Source organism: Petaurus breviceps, unplaced genomic scaffold, assembly GCF_028583685.1.
Source record: "Petaurus breviceps papuanus isolate PSGF00001 unplaced genomic scaffold, PetGlider_PUasm1.0 551, whole genome shotgun sequence".
NCBI lineage: Eukaryota > Metazoa > Chordata > Mammalia > Diprotodontia > Petauridae > Petaurus > Petaurus breviceps.
Window position 1 is genome coordinate 14,352,106 of NW_027186372.1, and position 18,147 is coordinate 14,370,252.

General features: G+C 39.0%; 1 protein-coding gene and 1 pseudogene across 1 annotated transcript in view; one reads left to right on the forward strand and one right to left on the reverse strand.

Moving 5' to 3' along the window:
• LOC138172682 (teneurin-2-like) overlaps nt 1-18,147 on the reverse strand; it is a 445,464-nt gene that overhangs the window by 324,942 nt on the left and 102,375 nt on the right. The window contains exon 2 of the mRNA XM_069102415.1: nt 7,698-7,812. The gene's annotated coding sequence lies outside the window, so the exon portion shown is untranslated. The remainder of the gene's footprint in view (nt 1-7,697; nt 7,813-18,147) is intronic.
• Nucleotides 15,622-16,178, forward strand: LOC138172521 (large ribosomal subunit protein eL18 pseudogene; annotated as a pseudogene).

The following is an 18,147-nucleotide window of genomic DNA, read 5'->3' on the forward strand; positions in this document are numbered from 1 at the left end:
GAAGATGATGATGATGATGATGATGAAGATGATGATGATGATGATGAAGATGATGATGATGATGATGATGAAGATGATGATGATGGTGGTGGTGGTGATGGTGACAGTGTGTAGTGGTGGTTGTTGATGGTGAAGGTGATAATGATAAGGATGGTAATGATAGCTGACATTTATACTTTAAAGTGTGCAAAACACTGTACTCGTTGCACAAAGTCATTGTATGTATCTCACTGAATACATACGAGGTAGGCATTACAACATCATCATGCTCATTTTTACAGATGAAGAAACATATTCTGAGAGGTTAAATACTTGCTGTGGTAACACAACTAGTCGCAGTGTTATTAAGGACAAGTCAGCCTTGCTTAAATAATAAAGAGCTAGGTTCAGAGTCAGGGAGATCTGGGTTCAGATCCAGCCATTGGGCACCTATTGGTTATGTGACCCAGGTAAGTCACTTAATCCCTCAACATCCCTGGCAACTCTCCAAAATCTTAAATTGGTGATCAGGCATCATTAGATCTGCATACTTAGAGAGAATTCCTTTTGTGGAGTTCACTATACCAATGAAATCACAGCTCCAGTGCCAAAAAGCCAACAACAGACAGTTAGTAAATGTCCAAAGGAGGATTCACACCCAGGATACTCTTACCTTTACATCCAGCACATTTTTCACCATGCCACAATGATGGTCACATTCTTTGAAAGGCACCATCAACAATCTTCAGGTATTCAAATGAGAGCATTCCTGAATTGAGCCAATTCAATGTATCCGTAAGTACTGGGCTTCTCCAAAAGCACCAGATAAAGAGGGCAGTGCTATGTATTCCACTTGAACCTTTCCATACCTCTCACAGCTAGACTGCCTATGCTGAACTCCTATAGCACAATACTATTTATTTAGTATTTAATAAATGTAACATTTCTCAAGCAAGAGTTCTGTGTTCCTCCCAAACTCTTGAAATGATCAAGACTTATTCTGCACCATTTTCTTATTGATTCTATTTATATCCAAACGATTTTGTCTTGTAATTGTTTAAGTCATGGTTTTCTGTCTCTGAACTTAGTTCACAATTCAACTAGCCTGTAGTGGGTTAAGTTTGGCAATCCTGTTCTTTTGGTAATCACTGTTTTATTCTTGTCTTAAGGAATTTTTGCATGGACATTTGGGAGTCTGGCCCAGTATTCACATACCACCAAGCTACCCTTCAAGGATGTCTGGTTTGCTGCCAAAAAAGCCTAGCAAGGGTGGGGAACCTGTGGCCTCAAGGCCACATGTTGCCCTCTAGGTTGTCAAGTGTGTCCCTTTGACTGAATCCAAATTTCACAGAACAAAAATCTTGGATTTGTTATCAGTCAAAGGGCCACACTGGAGGACCTGGAGGATCACATGTGCCCTCGAGGCTTCGGGGTTCCCCACCCCTGGTCTACGCCACTATTTTTCAGTCAGACTCAGATAATGAACACTTCTTAGTCACAGGAGGAAAGGGGGTGTCCCTCATTTCCAAATTTCCAACCAATCATATTGTCCTTCACACCTCACCTATGTAACTAATCAAGTTGTCCTAAAGCACTATGATGCCATATACTCTGTTCTGTTCTTAGTTCTGTACTCCCCAAAACCTATGAAAGAAAACTGTCCCCCTCATTCAGGGTTTGGCCTCACTGGGGAAATTGAGATCCTATTTATTGGTAGATTAACATTTACCAATATATTGATCACACTTGGAACTTTGTGCCTCAGTTTACCTTATTTTTATTTATTTTTAAGGTAGATAACAGACAAATGTCAGAGATGGTATCTATCTTTCTTTTCCCTTTTGCAGTTATGACCTAAGTCCTCACCACACAATATGTTGACATTTTATCAGCAAATGGAGCCAACAGACAGAAGACAGGAGTAATTAAGATAGGAAGCATGGCAGGGAATGATTGTTAGATGAAGTACAGAATTTAGAATCCTTTAGGGATCTCTGACCTTGTTTCTCCATGCCTTCTTCCAGCATGATGCTATTTCCTCTAGAAATTGCCCTCCTGTGCAGAAGAGGCACATGTTAGAGACCATTCTTGGTACTGATAGTCTGAGATCTTCAGTTCTGTTGCTGAGGCAAAGACATAGATGGGATGGGGTTCCTACACTACGATGTGGCAAAATCTTCATTTTCTGGCCTTACCACCAGGAAATAAAAGAATCTGCATTTATTCCAGATTTTCACAGTACCTAGTTCTGTTTCCTTAATTCAATTCAATTTGATTCAATTAAACAAACATTGTCTAAGTATCTTTTTAAGGTACTCAATACTGCTAGGTGGTACAGTGGAGAGAGTCCAGGGTCTGGAGTTAGGAAGACCTGAGTTTAAATTCAGCCTAAGATATTTACTAGCTGTGTGTCCCTTGGCAAGTTATTTAAGCCCTATCTCAGTTTCCTTATCTGTAAAATGCACCTTCCTCCCAGAGTTATTGTAAAGATCAAATGAAATAATATTTGCAAAGCACTTTGCAAATCTTAAAGTGCTATAAATACTATTGTTGTTATTTTAGCAGCATCAGCAACACACTATGCTAGGTCCTACACACAAAAAAAGTAGAACAATTTCTATCCTCAAAGGAATTATATTATACTTAGGTGGGGTAGGAGAGCAGGCAAGACATACACAGATAAGGAAATACAATGTTAAACAAAATCATTTCAACATCTAGAGAACATTAACAATTATGGAGAAAGCCCTCTATGTAGAAAGCAGGATGACTTGCTAGAATATAAAGCACTGGACATAGAGTTGTGAAGACCTAAGTTCAAATCCAACTTCAGGCACTTACCAGCTGTGTCCCCGGGCCAATCATTCATCCTCTCTCAGGTTTAGTTTCCCATGGAGGTAAACCGAGATAAAGATAGCAGCTGCCTCATTGGGTTGTCAGTATCAGTGTGGCCGTTGGGCGAACACTTGGCAAAACTCACTTCTTACTTGTCTAATCCTCACCTTCCTCCTAACAGCTCTAGGGTAAGGCCCATCTCTTCAACGAAGCTTTACCACCAGCCCTGACTATTCCACTCACATTACTCTTCACCCCTCCCCCCAGCTCCCAATGCCACAATGATTATTCCCTCTTCTGTACTGATTCAGCATTAAGTATTCCCACCTCATCTTCTCTACTTATGCAGTCCCCTGCTCTAGGGGAGGCCCTTAGGGCTTCTCACCTAGATTACTGTGGTGGCCTTTTAACTGGCCTCCCTGCCTCAAGTCTCTCTTCCCTCCAAATTATTCCTTCTTTATTATAACTGCTACGGTGATCTTCCCAAATGACAGGTTTGATCATGTCCTTCCCCTACTCAATAAGCCCCAATGCTTCCTTTAGGTTCACATAAAAACTCTCCTATCTGGCTTTCAAGACCCTTCACAACCTGATCCCCACCTCCCTTTGTGACTGTTATACACCATTCTCCTTCTGGCACTCGACCAAGGTCAGAGGGCCCTTTTAACTCTTCCTCACACATGACAATCTTTCTCCTTTCTTTGAGTTCTCTTGGCTTGGATGCACTACTTCACCATCTTTGCCTCTTAATAAGCTCTCATTTTATTCAAAACTTAGCTCAAATAACATCGTTTGCATGAAATGTTTCCTGGTCTCCACAGCTGCTAATGCCCTCTCCACCAAATTGCTGTCTTTCAGTCATTCACTCATATCTGACTCTGTGGTCCCATGGGCCATACTCTCCATGGGGTTGTCTTGCCAAAGACACTGGAGGGGTTTGCCATTTCCTTCTCCAGTGGATTAAGGCAAACAGAGGCCAAGTGACTTGCTCAGGGTCACATAGCTAGTAAGTGTCTGAAGCCAGATTTGAATTCAGATTTTCCTATTTCGGTCCCAGGAATCTGTCCACTGAGCCACCTAGCTGGCCCCTCCAAATTACTTTGTATTTATTTTATATATATTTATATATCTACACAAGCTGCTACATGTTCCTCTCTCCTCTGATGCTGCCACCAGGCCCAAATCACTTCACACCTGGACTACTACAGTAGCCTGAAGGTCAGTGGGCCTGCCTCAAACATCTCACTACCTCAGTCTATCCTCAGAGATTCAGCCGCTGAAGGGATTTTACTAAAATACAGGCCCAACCATCAACCATGTCATACACATACCCTACACCACTCAGTAAACTCCAGTGGTTCCTTGTCCCCTCCTGATTCAAAATCCTATGTCTTTGCTTTCAAAGCCCTTATACACTCATTCTCTCTCTCTCTCTCTCTCTCTCTCTCTCTGTCTCTCTGTCTCTCTCTCTGTCTCTGTCTGTATGTCTCTGTCTGTATGTCTCTCTCTCTGTCTCTGTCTCTCACCTTTCCAGTGTTCTTGTACCTTACAGCTCTTCAAGTATTCCAAGTCCAGGGACACTGGCCTCCTTCCAGTTTCAGGAACAAGACATTTCACCTGTAGGCTCCAGGCATTTTTTCTGGCTGTTCCTCATGCCTGGAACGTGTTCCTTCCTCATCACTGGCTCCTTTCTCTAGCTTCCCTCAAGTCCCAGTTAAAATTCCACCTTCTACAGGAAGCCTTCTCCAACTCTTCTTAATTCTAGTGTTTTCCCTCTGTTAATTATTTCCCATTTATCCTGCATATAACTTGTTGTACATATTTATTTGCCTGTTGTTTCCACTGTTATGCTGTGAGCTCCTTGAGGACAGAGATTGTATTTTGCCTCTTTTTGTATTCCAGCACTTAGCCTAATGCCTGGAATGCTATAGGCACTAAATAAATGCTTATTAATTGATTATTTATCCCTAAATGAGAAATAATTATATTTATAATTATAAACATATATAGCACAAACATAATTACTATTATTCATTAAATAACTGCTATTTTGGGAACATATTATATATGTATAATTATCTCTAAATATAGACATATATCTATCTATATAGATAGTTCTATCTATTGCCTAAATAATAATTAAAAATTAATCTATCTCTCTAGATCTATAAATGTATAGAGTCAGGGAGAGAGTTCTATTGCCCAAACACATCCATCCAAATTTATATCTATCTCTATATGGAGAGATATGGATTGTTATAGAAACAAATGTAGCTTTGGATGGATGCATTTGGATGAAGACAGATGGATGGATGGATAGATTTAGATAGAATGATGTCTTATGAATGCCTTGGAACTGTTGTCTAGCTGTGTCAAAGCAGCAGGCTTTGGTAGGACATCAAATCAGGGCATTAGTTATAGATAGACATATGTGTGTGTACACACACATATAGACACATATATCTACATATGGTGATATACATACACATATAAGCACACATATACATGTATGTATATATGCATGTACATGCCTATTTCCCATGTGGCTTATGCACATATATACAATGCCCAAATGCATTCATCCCAAACTACCTATATAGTAGTATGTATGTATATACATATGCATACATGTATATATGCATTATACATGTGTATTATACTATGTATGGGGTGTTTAGGGAAGACTAGAACCTCAGGTGTGAGAGCTTGCTGAGCCCTTTTCAGGGCCATTCATACACCTTTGGTGGTCACCTTAGCTATGGTTCTTAGCTGTGGCTCCAAGAAGCTGCAACATGCAGAGGGGTCACACCCTGATAAACTGTTTCAGTAGACAGGCTAGACTAGGGTAAGGGTAACTGACAGGCCTCAAACCTGGCAGTGAGTTAGGGGTAAGTCTACCCCAAGTATGTGAAGACTTTCCCCTGTGGAATGGCTGAAGCAGGACCTGTGGAGCACTTCGAGTTTGGTCAGACATTAGAAACGCCAAGGTCATCCAAGAGATCCTAGGCCTCATGACCTTTATACTGCCACTGGACTTGGATAACTCAGGAAGAGAGTGAGGCTGACCACTGCCTCACTTAATTCATGCACCACTCAAAACATCTTCTATGATGTCATTGGTCGTCTTTGAAAATAAAGGACAAACAGTAACAACATGTGTATATACATATGTGTATATATACAAATAAATTTCTTGGTATTCTACTCTAGCTGTGTCAATATATATGTATGCATTTAACTATCTTGGTACTGTGGTACAGATGACTCAAAGCAGCAGGCCTTGTTAGGACATCAGGTCAGTGATACTAAGTTTCTTACAGAAAGAAAATTTTTTTTTTCTTTCTTAGCCATAAAGAACTATTCTCCTTCGGGTTGTATGGAACTCTTAATTCTTTGTAGAACCTCAAATTAGAATTCAACAAGTTGTGATAGTTTAGAGAAGGTGGGTCAGAAGCTAACCTTTATACTAGCTTTATACCTTTATACTTTTCACTAACTGTGAAAAGAACAGTTTGCTAAGCAAATTAATTGAGTAAATAATGGGAGTGTTTGTCCTACCAAAGAATAAAAGCTGGAACAGGTTTTGTTCTTTTTTCCCCAAGAACTTCAATTTTGTTAGCAGAATGTATTCATTCATTCACTTAAATATTTTTTGAGTGTCTTCCTTGTGTGCAGAGGGTTGTTAGAATTTGTCATGGTGGGGGATACAAAAATGAATTAAGACAGACTCTGGTCCTTGTATAGCGTACAGCCTAATAGAATCAAATATGAACACTGTTGCTGTTCATCCTTCACTTTCAAACACCTAATATATTCACTATAAATGAATTTTAGCTATTCATTCATTCAAAAGTTTACTGTACATGACAGTGATATCTTATGTTGCTTTCTTTACACAAGCTGCATTTTTTAATAGGAATGTTTTCCTTAAAATGTAGTACAGTAACCAGATAACCCTTTCATTCTAATTTGGTAAGAATTTTCTGTCGTGTGGTGCTACCAGGTGAGGTCCTTAGAAAATAGAGAATTCAAGATCCAAAGTGGTTCAGTCCACCAGTGTTCCCACTGATTTAGTGGCCCCCTCCGACAATGTCAATCCCGGTCCCCCACTGCCTGGTTTGCCTGTCCAGTCATATTGTTCACATTAATAAGTTTGCCACAGGGTATTATTCATCCAGCATATTAGACAAAGGGAGAAATGTGATGATAAAATAACTGCAAAATCTCCATGAAACACCCACAGAGGGAATTTGAAATATGTGGCTGGTGTTTATGGAAGTAGAAGATTCATCTCTAGAAGGAGAAAGCATTTATAGGCATTTCCTAGGTACCTTCCTGTCAGGCTTGGTATACCAAGGCATATGTAGATTATGAAACATAAAAAAGTCCACTTTTTTCCATTAAAAAGGTAGGTTTCCATTTGATGCTACGCAAAGAGTCCAGCACAACTGAGTTACCTCCTTAGAAGTGATTTTCCCTTTCAATTTTCCATATGGATATATTAAATAAGATCTTTGTTGGGGAGAAGGGTGGGGAGTGAGTCAGAGGGGAGGAACGGAATAGCAACTAATGAGAGAACCTGAACACAAGCAAACTCCAGCCAGGAAGATAATGGGTAGGGGTGAGACTAAAGCAGTTTGAAGTGGCTCAATTGCACTGGGAGAAAGAGGAAAGCAGAATTCTGCTCAGGAAAAATCTTAGTACAAATTACTTTCTCTACACACAAATTTTTTTTTTAAAGTGAAGGGGAAAAAATGGTGTTTTCCTGCCGAGATCTGGAAAAGTACTATTTTGTGCCCTCTATGGAAGCACTTTGGTCAACAATGCAAACACAACTTGAGGCAGAAAAAAACCACAAAAACTGTAACTATGACTCCACTCACCAAAACGGTGGATCTTCTGTGTACTATTCAGCTGACTTTATAGGAGACGTCCACCACAAAGCCAAGTGACAAAGTGAGCTCTGGCTTGCTTGGGCAATAAAAAGACTGGAGAGAGCTGTTGAGAGAGAATAAAAAGGGAAGGAGGTGGTGGGGAGAGGTAATGGAGAAAAAAGGGGAGCCGGAGGGGAAGAGAGGAGTATATAGGTAAGATTTAAATCTGTACTTAGAAAGTGAAAAATGCAAATAAATACCATATATCTTCAAAATGTAGTGTATTTGGAATTAAGAGGCAAACAAGTTAAATTTCATATCTTGCCCTGCTGAATTTGTTGTGGGTTTTTTAATACTGGAATACAAAATGTAGTATAAAACATATTAATTAGTTCAGCCATTCTGACTATGGTAAACTACTTCTGTTAAAAGAGAAGCCTGCACATTGGTAGTTTATTATAGCCATTTGTTATACCTCAAATATAATGTTGTTTATAATCTAAGTACTGAAATGCAAGGTATTAGGCTGAGAGAACAGTTTAAATGCATCAGCTTCGCAGTAAACTGATTTCTAGGTCTCTTTTCACATTTTCTCAGGATTTATTTCCACTTAAATTCTTAAGTTATCTCACCCATCCAAATTTAAGCACCATCTGACATGTTTTAACTCAAATGTTTGCTGACTTACATCAGTACAGCCTTACCCATAGGCAGAACTGGGTATTGCTTATATGGCATGATTTGAGGTCTCCCTCTGTCAAAATGTTTCTCCCATCCATATGCCACCATTAGACACATATTCCTTTTTGTCCTCCTGCTTACACTCTTTTTAAATGAAAATATCCCAGGGAGGTATTACATATTAAACTAATTTATACTAAGGAATAAGTGACTTCAAAAAACCACAGAAAATCTCAAAGCTCAAAGAGACTCCCAAGATGATTTAGTACAACTCAGAGTAAAGAAGAAATCCTTCCCAGAGCATCTCTGACAAATGGTCACCTAGCCTCTATTTGAAGACCTTTAGTGATGGAAGCACATAAATACCTAAATTCTGCTCCAGTTCTAGATCACTCATATAAACAATACGTGCCATATATCAAAGAAGTCATAACAAAAATAAATCAAGTAAGTCAAAGAGTAGACCTAACATGCCTGCTTTAATTCTAAATGAACATAGAATGAAAAGTTATCTCATCCTTTGAAAGGGGAGTTTTATTTGGCTCATACCAAAGCTATATTTTAAAATTCTATTCTGTGACATGGGAAACAACTTATATAATAACATATGGCAATTAACCAAGATGCCTTTTTAATTCAGTTACACTGTATTTTAAAAACTTCATTTAAAAGGTTTACAGATCTTTTATGATATTGCTGTTTATAATTTCCATTTAGGGGCCATTTAAGTATCACTTGGAAATATATTTGAAAACACTGGCAACTTAGAAATAATTTAGACACAACTAGAAATGTTCCATTAATTTGGAGATACTTCATAGTTTAGCAATTCATGTAGATATTCCTGCAGAAACCAAACTTTCATTTAAATAGATCTGTGATCTCATGGGTGCTGCAAATCCTTCTAAATATCCTATCCATACCTTCCTTTTTTGCCTACAGTGACAAATGAAATAATACACAAAATAATTAAGAAAAACCTATACTACACCTATGACAGATTATACAAATGCCAGCAAATGAAAGTGTTATAGACAAAACGATAAAATCCTAGACAACTGCAATAAAATCTGTAAGACATGGTTTTCTCATTCAACAACCAGTTCCCTTAATGGAAATTAAGTTTATGAGTTTAAAAGAAATATGAACTATTTTCCCTTTAGATAGCTGCAGAATATTAGAAAAGTGAGGAATGGAAGATTAGTAAATGCAAATTAATTGACTTCTTTCTAATGAATAAAAGTAAGGATTCCACAGACATAAAATCAGGAGTATAATGTGTTGAGTTTCACATCAAACAGAAAAGAGAAAATGAAGAAGAAAAAAATTAAATAGAACTGAATGGATTTCAGAATAGCTAAGGTGCTTAGTTTTCTTATATTCTGGAGACTATTAAATAACCAGGTATATTTGATACATACATACATTCATACATACATACACACAGAGAACAGATTGAAGGTAAGCTGAGAGAGAAAGATAACAGCACCTGAAGGCACAGGTAGCTGCCACCTGCAGAAGATGCAATTTGAGCTGAATTTTGAGGAAGACTAAGAGGCAGGAGTGAAGGAGGAGACTATTTGAGGTATGGGAGACTTCCAGTGCAAAGGTATAGCGATGGGAGATGCAATATAGGGTCTGCAGAAAAACAAATGGGTCAGTGTAGCTAGAACACAAAGTACATGGGAGTAAAGTACAAGGGGGGCTGGTTAGGAAGAGCTTTAAATGACAAAAGAGGACTTTCTGTTTAATTCTTTCAGGTAATAGGGAGACAATGGAGTTCACTGAATAGGGAGCTCATTGAACACTGATACTGACAGACCTAAATTTCAGAAAAAAATTATCCTAGCATCTGAATGGGGGATGGATTAGAGAGGAGAGAGATTTTAGGCAGGAACACCAATTTAAAAGTCATTACAATAAATAGTTCAGGCGTCAAAGGGAGTCTGAGTTAGGGAAGTGGCTACATGAGTAGAGGGAAAGGGGCATATAAGAAGCATGTAGTAAAGGTGGAAATGGCAAGATTTGACAATGGACTGCTTATATGAAGTGCGTTAGAAGTAGAAAGTGACTTCAAGGTTGTCGACCTGGATGTTTAGGAGAACTGTGTTGTTTTTACTGGTGGTCAGGAAGTTTGAAAGAAGGGAAGGCTGGGTTGGGGCAGAAGATAGAGTTCTGTTTTGGATATGTTTTAGTTTGAAATGCCTTCAGGACACTCAGACTGTGACAGGACCAATATCTACCAGGATCCATTCTCCCTACCCCCAATCATAGGCTAGTTTTTCCCTAAGAAGAGACAGAGTTAGAATTTAATTGACCCAGGCTTGGGGCAAGACTCAAGCTGTGTCTCCCTGGACAGTCTCTGCCATACTGATGTGACTGCTGACTTGGCTTTCTGGTCAGTTAAGAGTATAAAAAGACCTACCCATTTAGGTTTGAAACCTTTCAGACTTAGTTAATCTCCGCAGACCATAAGTCATTACACCCAGCCCTGCTGAGCAGAAATATTTCTATATAGATATGATGAGGGAATATCTAAACAAGCTATTGTAACCTTGTTGAATATCTTTTTTATATCAGAGCTAAGTACCATTTTATTGACTAATTTAGATATAGAAATGTCTCAATTTGTCCCATCATTAAATCTAAACTAACAGAATGCTGGCCTGAGACAGGGCCACTCATCAGGATCCAAGATGTCCAAGTCTTAAAGATAAATAAATATAGCTCAATAGAGAATCTAGGGCTAGATATAGTGATCTGAGAATCATCTACATGTGACTAATAACTGAATCCATGGGAAATTATGAGATCAAGTGCCAGAAGAAAAAAAGAATAGGGTCTGGGATAGAATCTTAGTTAGCACCCTTCATTCATGACCTGGATAAAGAAGCAGCAAGGGAAAAAGAAGAAGAATGGTCAAAAAGAAAGAGGAATCAGGAAAGAATGTCATGACAACATAGAGAGGTGTTATGGGAATGTAAATATAAGATCTTCCCTGCCCCTAGGCCCTTTGATAGGCTTAAGTGCACCTGGAGCCTTTGGTGGGAGGCTTGTTTTTCAGGAGATACTTTGTGATTGGGCAGTGAGTCAAAAGGGTTGTGATATTCTCTGAGCCAGGAGAAGGCTATATAAGCCCTGATGTGAGGCTTTGTTTTGGGGCTCACTTTGAGAAGTATAGTGTGATTTGACCAGATGAGACTCTGGGCAGCTGTTGAGAGCTGCCCAGCTTTGAAAACCCAGATGTTGATGCTTCCCTCTCTGGTAACTGTGAGTAGGTATGGATTTATGTAATGGTCAGACAGTTGGAGGTATGTCTGCTTGAAATGTTTCTTTGTCTTCTTGTAACTTCTGTCTGTATACTCTGAAGTTCAGGGTGCTAACTTTTACCCCTGAACTAGGTAAATGATATGTTTGATTGATTAAAGTAAGATTGTTAACCCATTTTGAGTTGCTTTCCTTTGGAAAAGCAGATCTAAGAATCTGTGTTGGCAGCCACCCTGGGGATGCTGGGGTGCTTGCTGCTATAAGAGGAAAGAGAATGTTGAAGAGGAGGTGATGAACAGTGTCAGATGTTGCAAAAAGGTCAATAAGGATAAGGATTGATAAAAGGCCATTTGATTGGGCAATTAAGGGTAAAGAAAGAGAGACTGATAGACACACACACAGAGAAAGAGAGAGACAGACAGAGAGAATGGGTAAGAGAGAGGGTAAGCTGCTGGAAAAGATGAGAGAATATGGTGTTAAGGAAGCTTGTGGAAGAGCTGGCCTTGACAAGGGGGAGGGTCCCTTCTTTATTTGAGATTGAGGAGGAGGTAATAATGCGGGAAGATGCTGGAAAGATATAATATGAGGAAAACCTGAGGGCTCTCAATGAATGGCCTCCTTTTGGGGGGGAGGTTAAGTATGAGGTGAGATCATCAGCTGAAATTTGGGGGAGAAGGTGCCATGGGAAGCTTGAGGAGAAACAAAGTTTGGAACAGCTGCTATGGAGAATGGGACAGAAAATCAATTAGAGAGGAATAGAATGTTTGGGTGCATGAAAGGCCCAGTTGAGATTAGATAACAATTTTTTGTAGTGGACTCACATCATCACACTCTTGTGAATTCCTTCAGTGTTATTCAGAAGCATAAGACAATTGCTGAGAGTGACAAAGGTTGGAGTTTGACAAGGCCTCAGAAATAATATAAGGTAGAGGGAATGAAGGTTAGAGTGAAGATGAAGAACAGGTTGGGGTCATTAGGTAAAGAGAAAGAAGATATGAAAAAAATTTAGATTAGATAAAGGGATTTTGTAATGAACATGGAATAGAAACATTTATGAGTGACATCTAATACTAATAATAGCTAAGAGCTACCATTTATATAGTGCTTTAAGGTTTGAAAAGTGCTTTACAAATATTATGTCATTTGATCCTCACCACAACCTTGGGTGGTAGGTACTATTATTATATCTATTTTACAGATGAGAAAACTGAGGAAGGCAAAGATTAAGTGACCTGCCTAGAATCACAAAGCTAGTAAGGGTCTGGAGCTGGATTTGAACTTAGAAATTCCTGACTCTAGTCCCAATACTCTGGTCACTGCACCATCTAGCTATCATCTTTGTGAGAAACTGAGGTACAGTGGAGGAGTGGGTCAAAGGAACTGAGTAGGGAACTGATGGAATATCAACATGTATTCTGAAGTCCCCTAATATGAGGGTAGATGATGGGGAAGCAAGACTGTGAACCAGGCACTGAATTCAATAATGAAAGGACAATGACCTGGGGTGGGGGCAAGGGGCATATAAATAACAGAATTAGGTAGTCAATTTGGATAATGCTGAAATCTTCCTGACCCACAAGAATAAGAGCGGCTTATCAGATGATTCTGGCTGTGTCAAACCAAATCAACAATTATTTATTGAGCACCTGCGCTGGCTAAGGTTAAGGATTACTGTGAATACAGGACTCCTATGCTCCAGCTTAGAAGCTGGCTGGGGAAGATGAAAAAAACACCAAAGTGTTAAACAACAGTCAAAGATTTAAGTCACAGTCTAAGGAAACGATGGAAGTTCTAAAATAGAACTATATGCAGTAAAAACCATGTTAACATTAAGTTAATATAGAGAGGACACCTATTAGTCCAGGCTTCCAATGCCAGCACTGAACAGGGGCTCTGCTACACTTCTCTGTTTAAACATCAATGTAATAGCATTTCTATAAATATCTTCATACATCTCCGCCAATAGAACACATTTATTCAACACACATTATTAAAGATATTAGCAATTTCTAAGTTACTTAAAATTCAGTGAAGCTCTTCTCTTGTGGAAAATCGAATGCACCTATATTTTATGAAAAAAATATGCATAGTTCACTGCCAGTGAAGAACACTAGAAGAAATGTCTCTAGATATGGATGTGAGGTACATCATCCCTGGAAAACTAGAATGTTTCATTAGAGACTAAGTCCTTCCATTCCTGAATTTTTGTGTAACTGAAAAGTATGGTCCTGCATCTTTAGGTTATTTATTTCACATAAAAAGAAAGGGTTCTGTCACTGAAAATATCAGATGCCATGGGTAGAACACAAGTTGGGGCAAACAGGACTAACTGGGTCAAATAAAGCCTGTGAGGAAAATCTCATAAATATCAAGAGGAAACGTTTCCAGGAAGAGAAATGATCCGTAACAAGGAGAACAATAATAGGGATGATAATGATCACTCTTCACATTTTTAGAGCATTTTATGGAGGTGTAAGGAAAAGGAAAGGAGTATGTATACATATGGTACTTACTATATGCCAAACAGTGTTAAGTGCTTTTTTTTATTCTAATAATTATTATATCATTTGACCCTTATAACACATCATATAGTATCTCCCTTGAGATAGGTAATGTTAGCATTTGGACCTCCATTTGTATTCTCAGAAACTGAGACTCAAACAGGTGACTTGTTTCTTCACTCAGCTAGTAAGATGTAGAATTAGAACTCAAACCCAAGCCATATAAATCCAAATCCACTCTCTTTACAATACCAGGCTGACTGTCACAGCCCTAGTTCAAGAATCCCCAATGTATTACTCATAAAGAGCTATTTTTAAACATTTCCCACAGAGATTTCTCTTGTCACTATACACTGTCTTATTTGGATTACTTCACCAACTCCCATGGGTTCCATTTTCATGTCTATGCTGATGATTCCCAGATTTATATTGCTAGCCCAACTCTTTCTTCTGATTCCCACTCATGTATCACTAACTGCTTACTGGACATTACTAATTAGATGTTCTGCAGGTATATCAACAATTTCCAAACAAACTCCTTAACGTTTCTCTCTGAACCAACCACACTCCCAAACCTCCCTATTACTACAGAGAGCATCACTGTTCTTCTCGTCACCCAGGTTTGCAACTTTGATGCCACCGATGACTCCTGAGTCTCATTCGCTCCATATATCTAATAAGTCACCAAATGGGTCCTTTCTGCCTCTATACTGTCTCTCATATTTGGCCCCTTCCTTCCCCTTATATAGCTACGACCTTAGCTCAGGACCTCATCACATATGGCTTAGAGATTATTGCAACAATCAAATAATTTGTCACTGTCTCAGTTCTCACCCCACTTCAGTCCATTCTCTATATGAATGCCATGGTGATAATTTTTTTTTGTTCAATGTCGGTCTGACTATGATATCCCCCTACTCAATAAAACTGCCATGACTCCCTATAATCTCTAGGATCAAATTGGCAACTATGGCTGGACTGCAGGGTGACAGAAAGAGGCAATGTTTAACAAAATTTGAAAGAAAGGAAAATTTAGATTATGAAGAATTTTAAGTGCCAAATACAAGAGTTTGTATTTGACCAAGGCTCTTTCTGTGGTAAGATTTTCTTGGTTGTGCCCTTCACGACCATCAATGTCCCTCACACAGGAACTGAAAGGGCATTTTAGCTAGACTGTAACGTGCATGGAATAGCAAAATGTATAATATGGCTGGAAAAGTAGGCTGGAGTTAGGTTGGGAAGGACTTTAGAAGCCAGGGGAGTTTATTTTTTATAATAAAGGTCAAAGGGAGCCCTGGATTTATTAATCCTGGATTATTATTTTATTATACTCAGACCCACACTTAAGGAAAAACCACTATAGAGAATGGTTTAGAATAGGGAAATATTTAAGGCAGAGAAACCATTAAGAGCTCTTGCAATGGTCCAGGCAAGAAATAATGAAGGCCTTTCCTGGTTGGACTGGTGTTCGGTAAAGCGCCAGCATGGGAGTTGACATCCGCCACAATGAGGAGCAGAAAGTCTGGCGCAAGGAGCCCAAGAGCCAGGACCTCTACCTGTGGATGCTGGTGAAGCTCTACTGGTTCCTGGCCTTTAGAACCAACTTGACTTTCAACAAGGTTGTCCTGAAAAGGCTGTTTGTGAGCCGGGCCAACCAGCTCCGTTTGTCCCTGTCGCACATGATCAGGAAAATGAAGCTGCCCGGCAGGGAAAACAAGACTGCTGTGGTCATTGGGACTGTGACAGATGACATGAGGGTCCAGGATGTCTCCAAGCTGAAGGTGTGTGCCATTCGTGTTACTAGCAATGCACAGAATCACATCCTCAAGGCTAGTGGAAAGATCCTCACCTTTGACCAGCTGGCCATGAGCTCACCCAAGGGCCGGGCACTGTACTGATGTCTGGTCCCCAGAAGGGCCGCAAAGTATACAGGCATTTTGGAAAGGCACCAGGCACTCCCTATAGCCACACCAAACTATGTGCCTGATCAAAGGGCTGAAAGTTTGAGCGTGCGAGGGGCCGCCGAGGCTACAAAAACTAACTCCCTTCCTCCTTGTGATATTAAAGAATTTTGACCAAAAAATAAAAGAATAAAGGCCTGATTTAGGGTGTTGGCAGCTTTATGAACAGAGAGAAGAGGGCATGCAAATTATGTTGTGGAGGTGGAAAGAATAAGATTTGGCTAATTATTAAATTCTGTGATAAATTTAACAGTTTTGGGGTCTTCTTTAACTTCCAAGTATCTGATTTCACAACATTTGCTCTAGATTATCTAACTTAAGTCATTGTTTTGAGTATTTTAACCCTATTTCTCCACAAGTCCCCCAAATAGACAAATGAACGGGTGATGTCATCAATGTGGGTACTCCCTTTAATAATGAAGATCACAAGCCATAAATGCCAGCCCATTGGACTCAAAGCATTCTTGTCCATAAAGAATATGTGCCAATCAAACCAAATCCAGTATTCTAAAAATAAAAAGATTCAATATTAAAATAGTCTTCATACTGTAAATTACTTTTTTAAATTCAAGAAGCTGTGAATGTACTTGTGTGTTTGCAAAAAGCAGGGACAGGAGGGCAGCCCATAGAGGTAAACAAAAAAGTATAGAAAGAGGTCCACATGGTTACTCTGTATAATGCTGGATTCATTAAGCAATTCTGGAAAGGGTCAAATCTTCTCTTACTTTAGAGTTATCTGTTTGCTACAGAATTTACTCAACTTTTATAAAATATGCAATCACTCTCCACTCATATTTTCTGAATGAATAAATATAAAAGACCAATTTTATACAGAATCGCTTCAACTCTCCAGCTAGAAACTAATAATTGTGTTTTGCATGCCTGGAATAATGCTTGTTTCAGAGGGATACATATCAAAAGAAATGAAGAAGAAAACATTAAAGCAGTCACTAATTATAATTAATTCATAGGCATTTGAGGTCCGTTTGCTTTTGCTAAAGTGTATAAAACAGCTTCCTGTAGTGTGGTAAAAATTCAATCTGAAGCCTCACGGGGTCAGTTTTGTATAGGATTTGCTTGACCTCTCTAGGATACTATACAGCTCATTTCAAGACTGGAGCAAATTTTTACTACCACAAAGTTGGGGCTAAAAGAAATGTTGAGTTGTGAGCATTAAGGTGGGATCACGAATCTATCTAAGCTTACTTTCTATTAATTCAGATTGCTCCCATCTGCCACCCTTAAGTCTTACCACCTTGATTATTTTGAACTGAATCTCCTAGCACAGTAGGCACTCAAAAATATCTGTTGAACAAACTGAAATGGATTTTTTTCTAATATGTGTTATTCAAGTCATTTCAGTTTTGTCTGACTCTTGGTGACCCTATTTGGGGTTTTCTTGGAAAAGTTACTAGAGTGGTTTGCCATTTCTTTTTCCAGCTCATTTTATAGATGAGGATCTGAGGCAAATAGGGTTAAGTGAGTTGCCCAGGGTCACACAGCTATTAAGTGTCTGAAGCTGGATTTGAACTCAGATCTTCCTGACTGCAGGCCCAGTGATCTATGTACTGTGCCACTTAGCTGCCCCTTTCTAATATGTGTATATAATAAATATTAATTAAGTATCTGTTATATGTACACTGGGGCAGCTAGGTGGTGCATTGGATAGAGTACTTGGCTACACATCAGGAAGACATCTTCCTAAGTTCAAATGTGGCCTACGACTTTTATTGGCTGTGTGACCCTGGGCAAGTCACTTAACCCTGTTTGCCTCAATTTTCTCATCTGTAAAATGAACTGGAAAAGGAAATGGCAAACCACTCCAGTGTCTCTGCCAAGAAAATACCCAAGGGGGTCATGAAGAGTCAAACATGACTGAAACAACTCAACAGCAACAACAAATTGTACCTTTGAGAAAAAGCATTTGAGTGCCATTATATGTATATGATATTTATGTCTGTGTGTATATACATTACATACACATATGTATGTTATATATCTATATCTATCTATCTATCTATCTATCTATCTATCTATCTATCTATCTAT